Source organism: Anomaloglossus baeobatrachus, chromosome 2 (genome assembly GCF_048569485.1).
Source record: "Anomaloglossus baeobatrachus isolate aAnoBae1 chromosome 2, aAnoBae1.hap1, whole genome shotgun sequence".
Classification (NCBI taxonomy): domain Eukaryota; kingdom Metazoa; phylum Chordata; class Amphibia; order Anura; family Aromobatidae; genus Anomaloglossus; species Anomaloglossus baeobatrachus.
The window spans coordinates 271,803,892-271,821,780 of NC_134354.1; positions in this window are offsets into that span (position 1 = coordinate 271,803,892).

The window sequence follows — 17,889 nt, forward strand, 5'->3', positions numbered from 1 at the left end:
AAACTCGTTGGGGTCACGGAATTGGTGACGCACATCTGGTCGCATTACCGATGCCGTTGTGTGTGACACCGATGAGCGATTTTGCATCGTTGCAAAAACTTGCAAAATCGCTCATCGGTGACATGGGGGTCCATTCTCAAAAATCATTACTGCAGCAGTAACGAGATTGTTCCTCGTTCCTGCGGCAGCACACATCGCTCCGTGTAACACCGCAGGAACGACGAAGCTCTCCTTACCTGCCTCCCGGCCGCTATGAGGAAGGAAGGAGGTGGGTGGGATGTTACGTCCCGCTCAGCTCCGCCCCTCCACTTCTATTGGGCGGCCGCTTAGTGACGTCGCTGTGACGCCGCACGGACCGCCCCCTTAGAAAGGAGGCGGTTCGCCGGTCACAGCGACGTCGCCGGGCAGGTGAGTATGTGTGACAGGTCTGGGCGATGTTGTGCGGCACGGGCAGCGATTTGCCCATGTCGCGCAACAGATGGGGGCGGGTACCCACACTAGCGATATCGGGACCGATAACGCAGTGTGTAAAGCCCGCTTTAGAGTTTCTAAGAGACCTGTTTGCATTTCATACCTTCTCTGTTGTTTCCTTCGATTCTGGCAGCCACTTTGGTCTTAAAAAGGGAGTAAACGTGCGTCTGAATTTATATCTAAAATATCCATACCATGTGTAAACTGTGTGACTTTCTCCATAGTGGTTGAATCAGATCCTTACTCAATTGTCCAGCAATCTTTCCTTTTTGTGATTTTTTTTTTACAATATTGTCTGTGGTTTTGTTTAGTATTATGCCAATAGAAGACTTTATCAGATTCAAAATCTAATTTATGAAGCAGAAATTTGTCTTTTTGGAGTTCTTTTATCTCAGCCTGCACCACAACCATTTTATTTTTTATTTTATTGAAAAAAACATTACATTGTACTTCTGTCATACATTTCTTTAGCTCCATTTTTGTTTTTTAATAACTCTATGGTGGTATTTTTATATTTTGTGTGTGTTTTAGAACCAATTTGCATAAGTAAAATCTGTCATAAAGTAGAAACAAGATTTGTCAGCTCACCCTCTCTGTCGGCATCACGCACAGAGCTTGCAGTGCAGCAAGGATAGGCAGGTAAGCGTGAGTCCAGCATGTATGTCATCATATAAAAAGTTTCCTTTGTTCCAATGTACACATTAGCCAAATAAAAACCATAGAAAGTCACAGCTTCAAAAAAAAGTAAATTAAAAACAGTCTAGTTTCGGCATTACAACTTATTCCTTACAAACAATTAATTATACACAATGAATAAGATATATTGCCCAAACTAATCTGTTTTTAATTGACTTTTTTTTAAGCTCTGACTTTTTATGGTTTCTATTTGCCTAATGGAATAAAGGAAACTTTTTATATGAAGACATACATTCTGGACTCCTGCTTTACCTAAAATATGTCATGCTACTGGGTATGACAAGCATGGCACGTGCATTCAGACCAACGAGAAGCCTGATGCACAACAAAAATACGACAAACAATATAACAGGTATGGGGGAACACCAGGGACACAACAACAACATTGAGCAGTAGCTCTAGTGAGAGGGGTAGATGGGCACCTCCTATCCTCCCCTGTAGTTGTCCCTACTTTCCTAGCCAGACCCTATACAGTCTCCTTAACAGTCGCCAAGCAAGAACCTGAGACCCTAAGAAAACCCTGTAGATGCCATGGCTAGTGCTTTGGCAGGTGAGAGATGCTAACCCCACCGCTGCACTAATATTACACAAGGAAAAGTAAGACAAACCAGGGAAAACAGGAACAAAAAGGAAAAAGTCCAGCTTTGGAACACTTCTTCACAGGACCTTCTACAAAAGCGGCCAAAGAACAAATGGATTTGTATCTTCAGCAAGAATTGCTGGGAAACACCTCTACTTAACCTGAAGAGGCGTGGCTACAAAACAGCTGCAGCTGAAACACTCAACTTCGAACTGCCAGACAAAAAAACTGACATTAACTAATGCTCTGCACTGCTATGCACTGAAAGAAATGAAACCACGTTTAAATTTTAAGTCCCAGAGGGATCCCAACCCTGAATCCGGCACTTGTCTCCAAAATAGAGAGCTGACTGTGACAAAATCACACATGTGCCTCTTTCCAATCATTAATAAAATTTGTGTCATCATGAAGCTGTGAATTCTCCTTACAAACTCTCAGACCCCATGGAGACCTTTTGCTGTCACAATAATCAAGTTAGTATAAAATTTACCAGCAAAGTAGGATTAAAAGTGATCACATTTTTGGATGTTTAGATAGATATTGTTAATTGTTATATTTGTTTAAAAGCATACCGAAAGCCGACGACCACTAATGCTTTATTGTGGATTGATAGTATCATCCATTTCATAAAAAAAAAAACCTTTACCATATGGTCAATTATTGAGATTACATTGAATCAACAGTGATGAAAGAAATTGTATGTATTTTATTGTATGATCTAAAGAACTAGGTGAGAGTTTAGTGCAACATTGGTACCCTATAAATTTGATTAATGAGAGTTTTTTTAAAGTATATAAATGTGAACACAATCAATTACTTTACAATTAGAGATGACCAAACACATAGAAGTTTGGGTTTGCCAGGTTCAGCTAGACTTAAGATAAAGTTCAGTTCAAGACCCGGACGTGACCTGAACTTGATCCCGGAGCTCGAAACCCATTGGAAGTCACTGATTGGGCAACTCAGCTCTCCGCCCACATACAGGCAGCCATAAACAGGGCATTTCCCACCAAGTTTTGGGGTATTTTTGGGACTCACTACATCCAAAAATGTTGTTTTTACCTCCAGTGAGAGCCATTCAGAGACTGAAAGTGGCTCTCACCGGGCCGAGCACTGAGTGTACCGAGCATACCAATGCTCAATCGAGTGGTTAGCATATGTAGAGCACTCAAATTCTGAACTCGAACATTGATTTTTTTTAAAAGTCCATGTTCAGTATGAACCCCAAACTTTACAGGCCAGGTTTGCGTATCTCTATTTACAATAGAAAAAAATTGAAGGATAAAAGATTTGTTTTCTCTTTCCAATATAGTCTGATGTGTCACTTCAAAAAAGCATAAATATTTTAGTGAACATATTCGTTCTTGGACTTCAGGAAAAGGCTCATCCAGATTAGCTGAACATATTAAACAAGTACATGCCAGTAATCCAAACTGCACACGTTTCATGATCCTACTGCATGGACTGATATTTGTTACAGGGGAAAATCAACATAACTCCCTTCTTAAAAAAGAATTTCTCCTTATTCAAAAAACAAAAAGAACTTTAGGATTACATGAACATTACAATTATAGTCCTTTTCCCTTTTCAATATGAGTAATGTTATGATTGTTTTATTCTTCCGTTTATACATATATGCATGTGATTATTTGTAATTATATATTTATTATGCAAGCTTATTCTGATTTTTTGCACTTATGTTATATTGATTGGGGACCTGCTGTATAAGCAGACTTCCCTTCAAATTTTTTTATGAGCCAGAAGAAGCCTGAAGACAGGCAAAACAGCTATCAGTCCTTTTATTCCACATTTTGCACATGTTGTACAAATAAATTGCTAATTTTAACCAGAACCAGTGGCGAGTGTCGCAGATTTTTCTGCTCTACATGCATAAAATGTACCATGTTTTTTGGTTGAGCACCAGATATACTGGTCAATACCTGAAAAATATCACATTACTTGTGTGCTATTATTAGCTTCATTTATTTATTATATATTTTGTGTTGACTATGTAGCAGAACATTATTTTTAGACAGAATAAGGCCATTGTGCATTGCCAGGCACTTTGCAGCCAAATAACTCACCATAATGCATCATTTTACTTGCTTTAGAGGTAGAAATGGGGCCTTCTATCCCTTGAGACTATGTGCGGCTGCACAGGTTGCACCAATGATATGTCTGCACCTGATATGTTGTAAATGAAGCTACTTAAAGATAAAATATACACACATTTAACAAGTATTGAATGAATCTTCATTGTGACAGAGAAATGTTCATTCCACATACCAGCGCACTAAACTATTTATTTAGCACAGCCGTTGTAATGCAGCATATTGAGCAGAGCACCTTGGTAACTTTACATACTTATATTTATTATTGGAGGTTGTTAAGCGCAGTCTCGGTATCTCAATGATTCTAGATCAGGGCAAATGCTGTTTGTGACCCCTTAACGACCGTCGACACGCCTTTTAACGGTGACAAATTAGGGTACTTCTTCCAAACCGCCGCTTTTTAACTGCGGTCGGAAAAAAGGGTCTAGCGCCCCCCAGAGTCGGAAAATATCCGGGGTCTCAGCTGTCGGAAATCTCATCCCCGTTCAGCAGCGTTCACCCGTGGACAACACTCACATCTCTGCAGGAAGTCTGACACTGGGTACTAGATGCCGTGTCGCTGGATCATGGCCACATAGCCTAACAGTGAGAATATTGTTGCTACAGCAACATTTTTGTGAAGTACCTGTGGATTCAAAATGCTTACTATACTCCTGAATAAAATCCTTGAGGGGTCCAGTTTCCAAAATGGGGTCACCTGTGTGGGGGGTTTCTAATGTATAGGTACCCAAGGGGCCCTGCTAATGTGACATGGTGCGCGCGATTTATTTCAACTTTTCCAAAATTCAAATGGTGCTCCTTCCATTCCAAGCCCTCCCATTTATCCAAAAGGAGGTTTTTGGCCACATATGGGGTATCCCTGCCCTCACAAGAAATCGGATAACAACCTGTGGGGTCCACGTTTTGTTGTTGCCTCTTGAAAAAGTGACGCTAAAGAAACATTTTTGTGAAAAAAATGAAAATTTTCAATATGACAACCTAAGCTTATCAAATTCTGTGAAGTATTCGTGGATTTAAAATGCTCACTATACACCTAGATAAAAGCCTTGAGGTGTCTTGTTTCCAGAATGGGGTCACTTGTGGGGGACCTCCACTGTTTAGGCACCTTAGGGGCTTTCCAAATGCGACATAGCGTCCACTATTTATTTCAGCCAAATGTTCAGTCAAATGGCACTTTTTCCCTTCCGAGCCCTGCTGTGCACCCAAACAGTTGATTTCCACCACACATAAGGTATCAGCATACTCAGGAGAAATTGCACAATAAATTGTATGCTGCTTTTTTTCCTTTTACTCTTGTTAAAAAAAAAACTATGTGGTTGAAGTAACAATTTTGTGGTAAAAATATATTTTTTTTATTTTCACAGCTCAACATTATAAACTTCTGTGAAGCACCTGGGGGTTCAGGGTACTCACCAAACATCTAGATAAATTCCTTGAGGGGTCTATTTTCCAGATTGGGGTCACTGGTGGGGGACCTCCACTGCTTAGGTACCTCAGGGGCTCTCCTAATGCAACATGGTGTCCGCTATTGATTCCAGCCAATTTTGCAGTCAAATTGCACTCCTTCCCTTCCAAGAACTGCCGTGTGCCCAAACAGTTGATTTCCACCACATATAAGATATCAACAAACTCAGGAGAAATTGCACAATAAATTTCATGTTGATTTTTTTTCTGTTACGCTTGTGAAAAAAAAGCTACCTGGTTGAAGTAACAATTTTGTGGTAAAATTTTATTTTTTTATTTTCATGGCTCAACATTATAAACTTCTGTGAAGCACCTGAGGGTTCAGGGTATTCACCAAACATCTAGATAAATTCTTTGAGAGGCCTAGTTTCCAATATGGGGTCACTTGTGGTGGTTTTTTACTGTTTACGTACCTTAGGGGTCCTCCAAATGCGACATGGTGCCCGCAATCTTTTTCAGCCAAATTTCCTTTCCAAAATTCAAATATTGCTCCTTTCGTTCCAAGCCCTCCCATTTGTCCATACAAAGGTTTCAGACCACATGTGAGGTATCACCGCGCTCATAAAAAAGTGGGTAACAAACATTTGGGTCAAATATTTGGAATTACCTCTTGAAAATGTGAGAGAATTGATGCTAAAGCAACATTTTTGAGAAAAAAAATGACAATTTTCAATATGACAACGTAACGTTATCAAAATCTGTGAGGTACCTGTGGGTCCAAAATGCTCACTATACCCCTCAATAGAAGCCTTAAGGGGTCTAGTTTCCAAAATGGGGTCACTTGAGGAGGGTTCCTGCTGTTTAGGTAGGGGATCTGTAAATGCAACATGGTGCACGCAATCTGTTTCAGCCAACTTTGCTTTCCAAAATTCAAATATTGCTCCTTTCGTTCCAAGCTCTCCCATTTACCCAAACAAAGGTTTCTGACCACATGTGGGATATCGGCACACTCATAAGAAAGTGGGTAACAAAGTGTGAGGTCCAATTTTTGGTGTTACCTCTTGAAAAAGTAAGAAAATTAGTGCTAAAGCAACATTTTTAGTTAAAATGTTAATTTTTATTTTTTTTTCATTCCACATTACTTTAGTTTCTGTGAAGCACCTGAAGGGTTAATAAACTTCTTGGATGTGGTTTTGAGTACCTTGAGGGGTGCAGGTTTTAGAATGGTGTCAATTTTGGGTATTTTCTGTCACCTAGGCCTCTCAAAGTCACTTCAAATAGGATGTGGTCCCTAAAAAAATGGTTTTGTAAATTTTGTTGAAAAAATGGGAAATTGCTGATGAACTTTGAACCCTTCTATGTTACACCTCACGGCTCTCCTGTTGCAAGGAATGAGGTGGTCCCCCATTCCTTGTCTGCCGCGAGCCCTCCTGCTCAGCAGCACCAAAGGTCTGGGAGACTGCGCAGTCTGCAGGAGTTGCCTCCTTGGAGACGCAGCAGAAGGGTGACACCCAGTGGTTCGACCCTTGCAAGGAATGGAGTGGTCTCCCATCCCTTGTCTGCCACGAGCCCTCCTGCTCAGCATCACAGAGGGTCGGGGAGGTTGCGCAGTGTGCAAAGGATGGATACTCAGGGAAGCAGCAAGACTTCCCTTATCTCTGCACATTGTGAAACTGAGGATCCCGCCTTTATGACCCAGAGGCAGGAAGATGAGTATGTGCCCCACGTGACGTCTTCTGATTCGCTCACTGATATCACACGGCCCGATAACGAGGCTGGTGGTGTGCTGAATCTTGACTGGCCGGGCCAAGACGTCACGAATCCTGATTGGGTCACGTCCATCTCGCGCCCGCCCTTGGGTGGAGCTACACCTCCTTAAAAGCTCCCCCTGCCATCATGGCGGCGCGCGACCGTCCTTCTATGTTTGGATGTCTGGCAGCGTGCTGCCACGCCACTGCTCAGGCATTATTGTCTTTTGTGGGCTTTGCCCTTGCTGCTCAGGCAGCACCTGGTTTGCAGGCCGTGTTCCTGCCTTGCTGCTCCGGCAGTATCTCCTTTAACAGGCCGTGTTCCTGTCCCAGGTGAGCTCCTCGAGTCTCCACCGGACTCACCTGGTTATTGAAAGCACACGTGCGTGGGCACCTCTGTGCTACTCTCGTGCCATATCCTGTGACTCCCGCTGGCACACGTGCGTAGGCACCTCTGTGCGTCCCCGTGCAACAGGTACACCGATCGAGAAGCCCCGAGCCATACAACCATCACGGGTTAGGGCGGACCGGTGTACATAGATCGTCTGTGACATTCCAGACGATCACTAGTAGCAACCCGCTCACTCTTTCCTGACCATAGCAGTGGTCCCTTACACCACACAGTGGACCTTGACCGGCGGAAGCTGTCCATTTCCCATCTTGGCACGCTTCCCCGGGTCCCCCTCGTAACACTTCTAACTTCCTAACCCCAAAAAATTTTGTTTCAAAAATTGCGCTGATCTAAAGTAGACAAGTGGGAAATGTTATTTATTAACTATTTTGTGTGACATAACTCTCTGGTTTATGAGCATAAAAATTAAAAGTTTGAAAATTGCAAAATTTTTAATTTTTTTGTCAAATTTCAGATTTTTTTACAAATAAAATAAAAAAATATCATCCTAAATTTACCTCTAACATGAAGCCCAATATGTCACGAAAAAAACAATCTCAGAATAACTGGGATCCTTTGAAGTGTTCCAGAGTTATAACCTTATAAAGTGACACTGGTCAAAATTGCAAAAAATGGCCTGGGCATTAAGTACAAAACTGGCTTCGTCCTTAAGGGGTTAAAGTTTGGTTAGATGTGCAGAAACATGGGTCAAATGTACACACAATGCACTATAATAGCTGCTGGTAGCTCAAATAGTTCATTAGTGCTAATGGTAAATTTTAGTTCTAAAACCCTGGAAGGATTCACTTGCTAAGTCTCCTGAATCTTAAAAAGTAAAAAAAAGTGATTAGCTACCAAAGAGTTTCCATATAGGAGCCCACTTCATTCTTCCAATAGTCTAACATAGCTAATGGGATGAGACTCTACTTAGATTTCCTGGTTCCATCCAATTTGATAAGGGCACATGGACTTTTTAATGTTGTTAACTATTTTTTCAAGAGAAAAAAATACATAATCCTGAAACTTCAACAACAATGTAAACATACTAAAGAGTGTGCATTGTATAAAATATTTTTTTCAGCTCTCTTCTTTACTTCAAATAGTCTAATATTAGACATGTACAAACAGCGGAGAGTCACACGTGCTTGCTTGTAGCAAGTAATTCTAGCTTAATTTTCTGGTCACATTGAATTTTGTAAAGGCACATGGCTCTTTTCTATCAACATAATTTTAACCTAAAAGTTCTCTTTAGTTTTGAAATACCTGTTATAGTTCTCTGCCCTAGACACCAGATACCTTCTTGGCCATTGTGCCATATATTTGTTAACCTAGCATTTTAGATTTCATTAATTTATTTTTCATCTTGGTTGAATGTAAAAACAAATCAAATTAAACAATAAAATATATACAAAAATAAGAGTTTATGGTTTGCGAATGTTTGACTAGTATTTAACAATCATAGGCACTACGACTATATTGATGGCTTTTGCTGTAAATTACTTTACATAGTAACTTCTTTATTTAGGGTTAAGCTTTTTTTGTCAACAGTGAAAATATTTTAAACCAAGAATTAATAAAGTTTATAAATAAATTAAATATACTTTTGTTCAAAATGTATGCTAAACCCAAACATAGCACGGATGATGGATATGGAAGGTCAATGGAAAAATAAAATGAAAGTCATTGATAAGAATGTGGTTGTCAGTAACAACAATTTTAACACTACGCTAATACTGGAAGCAACCATCCTGGCAGTAGTATCAAAACGCAAGTTACATTTGGCCTAGTTTGCAAAGGCATTAATAGCAAAGAAGTGGAGGGCATATTGCAGTATGTGTCCCATCATTGATCTCAATTACAGAAGGATGATGTAGCCCAGGGCTCTCAAACTCGGCTGGGTGTATGGGCCACACAGAGGAAAAAAATAATTTGGGGGCCGCATTCTTTGCAGGACAAAGTGACATTTTTAATGGTACCATATATATATATTTTTTACACACCTTTGGATCACTGATTTTGAACATTTTTCACTTGTTTATTATAACAAATGTGCACATTCTTTGTTTAAAAATATTTATAAAAAAAAAATTGGATGGTAAAAAAAAGTCATGTCTTATTTTGAGGTTTTTTGTTTTGTTTTGTTTTTTTTATATTTTATCCCTATCTTGTAACTAATAGTGTTACAATTAGTACTATATAGAAATTTTGGCCAACATGTTTTATTAATGTTATCCATCTTGTTGTAATGTGCCCATCCTTCTCCCCTTGTAGTAATGTGCCCCATCCTAGTCCCCATCCTAGAGTAATGTGCTCATCCTTGTCCCCATCCTATAGTAATGTGCCCCATCCTTGCCTTAATCTTATCGTAATGTGCCCATCCTGTAGTAATGTGTTCATCCTTGTCACCATCTTATAGTAATTTTCCCCATCCTTTTCCCCTTGTAGCAATCTCCCTATCCTGTAGTACTGTCCTCATCATATAGTTGTCCCATTCTATAGTAATGTGCCTATCCTACAGTAATGTCCTTATCCTATAGTAATGTGCCAACCTTGTCCCCATCCTATAGTAATGTCCCCAGCCTTGTCCCCATCCTGTAGTAATGTCCCCATCCAATAGTAATGTGCCTATCCTTGACCCCATCCTATAGTAATGTCCCCATCCTATAGTAATGTCCCCATCCTATAGTAATGTCCCCATACTATAGTAATGTCCCCAGCCTTATCCCTATCCTATAGTAATGTTTCCCATTCTTGACCCCTGGTAGTAATGTCCCCATCCTGCAGTACTGTGCCCATCCTAGTCCCCATTCTATAGTAATGTGCCATCCTTGTCCCCATCCTATAGTAATGCCCCCATACTATAGTAATGTCCCAAGCCTTGCCCCCATTCTATAGTAATGTCCCCATCCAATAGCATTGTGCCCATCCTTGTAATGTCCCAATCCTTTAGTAATGTCCCCAGCCTTGTCCTCATCCTATAGTAATGTGCCCACCTTGTCCCTATTCTGTAGTAATGTGCCCACCTTGTCCCCATCCTATAGTAATGTCCCTATCCTATAGTAATGTGCCCACCTTGTCCCAATCCTATAGTATTGTACCCACCTTGTCCCTATCCTATAGTAATGTCCCCATCCTATAGTAATGTGCCCACCTTGTCCCCATCCTATAGTAATGTCCCCATCCTATAGTAATGTACCCACCTTGTCCCCATCCTATAGTAATGAACCCATCCTATAGTAATGTGGCGGCGGCTGAAAGTGGGCAGTGGCGCAATAACTTACTGATCACTCTCCTCAGCTTCCACAGACGCCGGAGTGAAGCTGAGGGAAGCGGTCTCCGGCCCCAGAAACACAGTGATTGGAGAGATCAGTCACATGGCTAGTTTCTCCAATCAGAGCTGGGGGCAGGTGAAACAGAGGTCATCCAGCTCCAGCCAATAATCAGTGCTATAGCTGCACTGATCATGGCTGGAGTTCAATGTTTCAACCATTTTTAATTGCTGTAACATTACAGTGGTTGTGATTGGCTGAGCGGCATTCGTCAGCCAATAACAGCCTCCGTAGGTCCGGGAAGGAGACACCACCCCTCCTGAGATCAGGCAGAGGTCCCCTCCTCCCCGAAGCTTAGGTATTTGCAAAGTGATCGCAGCCACCAGGGTTCGGGGGCCGCGATTTCGCCATGACGTACTGGGTACGTCATGGGTCCTTAAGTACCAGAGAGCCATGACGTACCCAGTACTTCATAGGTTGCTAAGGGGTTAATGTGCCATCTTTCACATACACACACACAAAAAAAAAACAACATTCTTCTCACCTGTCCCGCATTCTCTCAGCTGCCTCATCTCTGCTTCTTGCTGTCTGCAGGCCCATGCCCCTCTTGACTATCACGGCAGGTGCAGGGGCCGCAGCCCCTGTCAGCGCTTTATGTCAGATGAATGTTTTGTCGGTACTGCGCGCGCAGAGTCAAGCTCTCTATGCACAACGTTTCCAATGCAGCCGTAGCCATCCGCCAATCAGAGGCAAGCAGCTGAGGTCAGGCAGTTTCCATTGGAGAAATAGTTGTGCACAGTGCGCTGTACTCTGAGAGCGCAGCGCCAGCAAAACATTCATCTGACATAAAGCGCAGACAGTAGCTGTGGCCCCTGCCCCGGCCGCTATAGTCAACAGGGGCACGGGCCTGGGGGCCGAACGAAGCAGCCCCAGGGGCCGCATGCGGCCCGTGGGCCACGTGTTTGAGGCCTCTGATGTGGCCTCTGACAGTAAGTAAAGACTGAGACTTTGGTAGATCTGAAGACATTAACTCCTTCAACAATCTAACAGTTGTGCAAAAGCCACACCAATTAAAGAGCAGTTTTACCTACTAATACGCCAATTCAACCATCCAAAAAATGTCTAAAAATGTTTGGAAAAAATGTATATATATTTGTTTAAATTTCATTTAGGAATTTTAAAGAAGTTTGTTTGTATAATTTTCAACAACTTTGCCCTTCCTTACCAATCTGATCAGAGTGTTACCAAGAAAACTCAGCCCTAACACAGTTCCAATATTTAATTAACTTAATATAATACATTTTGGTGAAAAAAGTTTCATTTTGTCCCAAAACCTACCAGCGACAGCATTTAGGAAAATAAACAGGGGGGAAAAAGTATTTAGTCAGCCATCAAATGTGCAAGTTCTCCCACTTAAAAAGATGAGAGAGGACTGTAATTGACATCATAAGTAGACCACAACTATGAGAGACAAAATGAGAAAACAAATCCAGAAAATCACCTTGTCTAATTTGGCAAGATTTTTTTGCAAATTATGGTGGAAAATAAGTATTTAGTCACGTAAAAACATGCAAGATTTCTGGCTCTCTCAGACCTGTAACTTCTTCTTTAAGAGGCTCCTCTGTCCTCCACTCATTACCTGTAGTAATGGCACCATTTTTAACTTATCAGTATAAAACACACCCCATCCTCAAACAGTCACACTCTAAACTCCACTATGGTGAAGACCAAAAAGCTGTCAAAGGACACAAGAAACAAAATTGAAGTCCTTCACCAGGCTGGGAAGACTAAATCTGCAAAAGGCAAGCAGCTTGGTGTGATGAAATCAACTGTGGGAGAAATAGTAAGAAAATGGAAGATATACAAGACCACTGATAATCTCCCTTGGCTTGGGGCTCTACGCAAGTTCCCCCCGTTGGGTCAAAATGATTACATGAGCGGTGAGCAAAAATCCCAAAGTAGAACTGTTTGGTAGAAACACAACTCGTCATGTTTGGAGGAGACAAAATGCTGAGTTGCATCCAAAGAACACCATACCTACTGTGAAGCATGGGGATGGCAACATCATGCTTTGTGGCTGTTTCTCTGCAAAGGGGCCAGGACGAATGTTCCGTGTACATGAAAGACTGAATGGGGCCATGTATCATGAGATTTTGAGTGCAAATCTCCTTCCATCAGCAAGGGTATTGAAGATGAAATGTGGCTGGGTCTTTCAGAATCATAATGATCCCAAGCACACTGCCAGGGTAATGAAGGAGTGGCTTCATAAGAAGCATATAAAGGTCCTGGAGTGGCCTAGCCAGTCTCTAGATCTCAACCGCATTGAATACCTTTGGAGGAAGTTGAAAGTCCGTGTTGCCCAGTGGCAGGCCCAAAACATCACTGCTCTAGAGGAGATCTGCATGGAGAAATGGGCCAACATACCACCAATAGTGTGTGCAACCTTATGAAGACTTAAAGTAAACGTTTCACCTCTGTCATTGCCAACAAAGGATATGTAACAAAATATTGATATTGACCAAATACGTATTTTCCACCATAATTTGCAAAAAAAATCTTACCAAATCAGACAAGTTGATATTCTGGATTTGTTTTCTCATTTTTTATCTAATAGTTGTGGTCTACCTTTAATGTCAATTAGAGTCCTCTCTCATCTTTTTAAGTGGGAGAACTTGCATAATTGGTGGCTGCCTAAATACTTTTTTCTCCACTGTATAATTGAGGCTAAGTATCTTGCATTGAGTTTAAGCGCCCTTACCCGTCGATTGCACATGATTCCCACACCAAGGTTAGCCCTGACTCACATTGCTACTACCATGGACAATGTCCTTGCCACCTCGGAATGCAGAGTCTGCAATGTACAGTTGAAACCAAAAGTTTACATACACTATATAAAAAGGCACATATGCATGTTTTTCTCACTATTTGACATGAAATCATAATAAACCTTTCCTATTTTTGGTCAATTAGGATTACCAACATGTTTTATATTTGCCAAATGCCAGAATAATGAGAGAAAGAATGTTTTAAGGCATTTTTATTACTTTCTGCAAAGTCAAAAGTTTACATACACTAAGAGTACTATACCTTTAAACAATATGGGACAGCCCATATGATGATGTCATGTCTTTGGAAGCTTCTGATAGGTTTATTGGCAACATCTAAGTTAATTAAAGACACATATATGGATGTATTTTAATGCACACCTGAAACACACTGCTTCTTTGTGTAGCATCATGGGAAAGTCAAAAGGAATCAGCCAAGATCTCAGGAAGAGAGTTGTGGACTTGCACAAGTCTGCTTCATGCTTGGATGCAATTTCCAAATACATTAAGGTGCCTTGTTCATCTGTACAAACAATTATACGCAAGTACAAACAAGATGGGGATGTCCAGCCATTATACCGCCTATGAAGGAGATGGGTTCTGTGTACCAGAGATGAACATGCTTTGGTGAGACATGTACATATCAACTCAAGAACAAAAGCAAAAGACCTTGTGAAGATGCTGGCGGAAGCTGGTAAGATTGTGTCATTATGCACAGTAAAACGAGTACTGTATCAACATGGGCTGAAAGGCCACTCTGATAGGAAGAAGCCATTACTCAAGAAGAAACATAAAAAAGCCAGATTTATGTTTGCAAATACACACGGGAACAAAAACCTTAAATTTTGGAGACATATCCTGTGGTCTGACAAAACTAAAATTGAACTCTTTGGCCATGATGACCATTGTTACATTTGGAAGAAAAAGGGAGAAGCTTTGAAGCCTAAAGGCCGCTTTACACGCAACGAGTTATGATATGTCGTCGGGGTCACGGAATTTGTGACGCACATCCGGCAATGTTAGCCACGTCGTTGCGTGTGATACCTATGAGCGACCGCTAACGATCAGAAATACTCACCAAATCGTTGATCGTTGACACGTCGTTAATTTTCCAAATATCGTTTATCGTGCTGCACGCAGGTTGTTCGTCGTTCCTGAGGCAGCACACATCGCTATGTGTGGAATGACGAACAACAGCGTTCCTGCGTCCTCTGGCAACGAGGTGGGCGTGTTGGTAATGCGGCTGCTCTCCGCCCCTCCGCTTCTATTGGTGGGCCGCTGTGTGACGTCGCTGTGACACCGCATGAACCTCCCCCTTAAAAAAGAGGTTGTTTGCCGGCCACACCGACGTCGTTAGGAAGGTAAGTCCGTTTAATGCGTCCTAACGATATTGTTCGCCACGGTCAGTGATTTGCCCGTGACGCACAAACGAAGGGGGCGGGTGCGATTGCTAATGATGTTGCAGCATGTAAAGCAGCCTTAAGAACACCAGCCCACAGGGGAGCAGCATCATGTTGTGGGGTTGTTTTGAGGCAGGAGGGACTGGTGCACTTCACAAAATAAATGACATCATGAGGAAAGAAGATTATATGGCAATACTAAAGCAATGTCTCCAGAAATCAGGCAGGAACTTAAAACTTGGGCAGAAATGGGTCTTCCAAATGGACAATGACCAGAAGTATACTGCCAAACTGGTTACAATGTGGCTTAAGGATAAATAAGTCAATGTTTTGGAGCGGCCATCACAAAGCCCTGATCTCAATCCTACTGAAAATTTATGGCAAAGCTGAAAAGGCAGGTGCGAGCAAGGTGATATACAAACATGGCTAAGTTATACCAGTTCTGTCAGGAGGAATGGGCCAAATTCCTACCAACTATTGTGAGAAGCTTGTGGAATTATATCTAAAATGGTTGACCCAAGTCATACAGTTTAAGGGCAATCGTACTAAATACTAATGAAATGTGTGCAAACTTTTGACTTTGCAGAAAGTAATAAACATGCCTTAAAACATTATTCTCTCTCATTATTCTGCCATTTGGCAAATATAAATAATTTTGGTAATCGTAATTGACCAAAAATAGTGAGGAAAAACATGCATATGTGTCTTTATTGATAGTGTATGAAAACTTCTTGCTTCAACTGTATATTGGCATTAGAGTGACTCTGACTCTATGTCTTTCAAGAATAAAAAGTTGTCTGTTCATGTCTTCCAAAATATTAATTACAAGTGTTAGGTAGACCAATAGGTCACAACATTTGCCAGCGATGACCAAATGTGGAGGGAGTCCCAGGCCCCCCCTCAGCCTACCTCAGCCCCAATGAGATACAGACAGACGCTGATATCCACATATAAGGCAAAGGCTGTGCGCTCCGAAGAATGCTAGTTTATTATCACATACAGGGTTTTTTATCAAAATAATAGGGGCGTAGCTATGTCGTGTTTCTCAGTAAACGAAACTTTCATTTCTCGGTGAAGCAAAAACACTATTCTCATTGTCTTAAACCAGACTGCAGGTCTTATCGCTCTGTCCTTGGGTCTCAATGTCTAGAATCCTGGAATGCGCTCTCAGAGTCTGTTACGTAAACAAGTCTGGTCGTACTCTTTGCAAAGGAGAATGAATTTCTATGATTTTTCTAACCATTGAAAAAATTAACTCTTTCCTCACAATCCCCACTTTTGGCATGAGTGATGGACAGGGGCCCATCGAGAAGCTGTACAGCAGGCTGGCCACCAGATACTATCCAAGCCGCGGGTTGCTCAGGGACGTGTCGTCCACATCCATCCTCCAGAAACTGCCTGCATACCTCCCGACAAGAGTCACATCATAATACGCCAAGGTGATTTCTAGAGGAAAGAGCAGAGAAAAAAAAAAGCATATTAGTGATTTCATATTGGTGCTGAATAATCACTGTATTTGCATCTCTTCAAGCAGCGGGAAAACAGAGCCATTAGCAACTAAAACACTATATAGGCAACTAATAAACATAATAGCACTTGGAATACTGACTGCAGTATCGCCATTAACCATCCTCCTATTCCCTTAAACCAGTTTGCAGGGTTGAACATTGAGAAGGTATTGCTCCACCAAGCATCTGAGCTCCTGAGTACCTCTTCATCATGTTTTTTTCTTAGCTTTTGTATCTCAGTTAAGCTGGCTTGCGCTTTTAAGGTTCCCTTTGGGTCTATGTAGTGACAACAGCTAGGGCCTATTATTTGGCACATCCCCCCTTGGGTATTACACCTCGTGGCTCCCCTGTTGCAAGGAATGATGTGGTCTCCCATTCCTTGCCTGCCACCAGCCTTCCTGCTCAGCAGCGCCAAAGGTCTAGGAGACTACGTGGCTCCCCTGTTGCAAGGAATGATGTGGTCTCCCATGCCTTGCCTGTCACGAGCCCTTCTGCTCAGCAGCGCCAAAGGTCCAGGAGACTACACAATGTGCAGAGGATAGCTACTCAGGGAAGCAGCAAGAATCTCGTTATCCCTGCATCTTGTGAAGCCACATATCCCGCCTCTATGTCTCAGAGGCAGCGCCTTGTTTTGCAGGTCGTGTCCCTGCCTTCGGTGATCTCCTCGGGACCTCCTCGGACTCACCTTGTTATTGAAGCACACGTGCGCGGGCACCGCTGTGCTACCCTCGTGCCTTGTTTCCGTGACTTCCGTTTGGGCACACGTGCATGGGCGCCGCTGTGCTTCTCCGTGCAACAAGTACACCGAGCTGTAAGCCCCGTCCCATACAACCCTCACGGGTTAGGGCGAGCCGGTGTACGCAGATCGTCTGTTACGTAACAGACGATCGTCAGCAACAACCTGCTCACTCTCTAACGACCATAGCAGCGGTCCCCTACACCGCACAGTGGACCTTGACCGGCGGAAGCTGCCTCTTCACCATCTTTGCACGCTTCCCTGGGTCCCCCTTGTAACACTTGGGCAGCTGTGAGGTAATCCAGTACCAAAATATGTTTGTTGGTTACAATGATTAATTGCCTCTGTATGGCAATGGTACTATTTACTGCTTGGAGAACCTCAAAAATTGGGACTGGTATAGCTAAGTAAGGCATGGAGGAGGCTGTCACAGGTGCGTGTATACATATCCAGCAGTCTGTGATCTCAAGTTTTTCAGCTAACATTTCATGGTGGGTCTCAAATGAATTCTGCTGTGGTGTAGAAGGCCCCAAAAAGGAAGTACACATAGAAATACAGTCAGGGCCAGAAATATTTGGACAGTGACACAAGTTTTGTTATTTTAGCTGTTTACAAAAACATGTTCAGAAATACAATTATATATATAATATGGGCTGAAAGTGCACACTCCCAGCTGCAAAATGAGAGTTTTCACATACAAATCGGAGAAAGGGTTTAGGAATCATAGCTCTGTAATGCATAGCCTCTTCT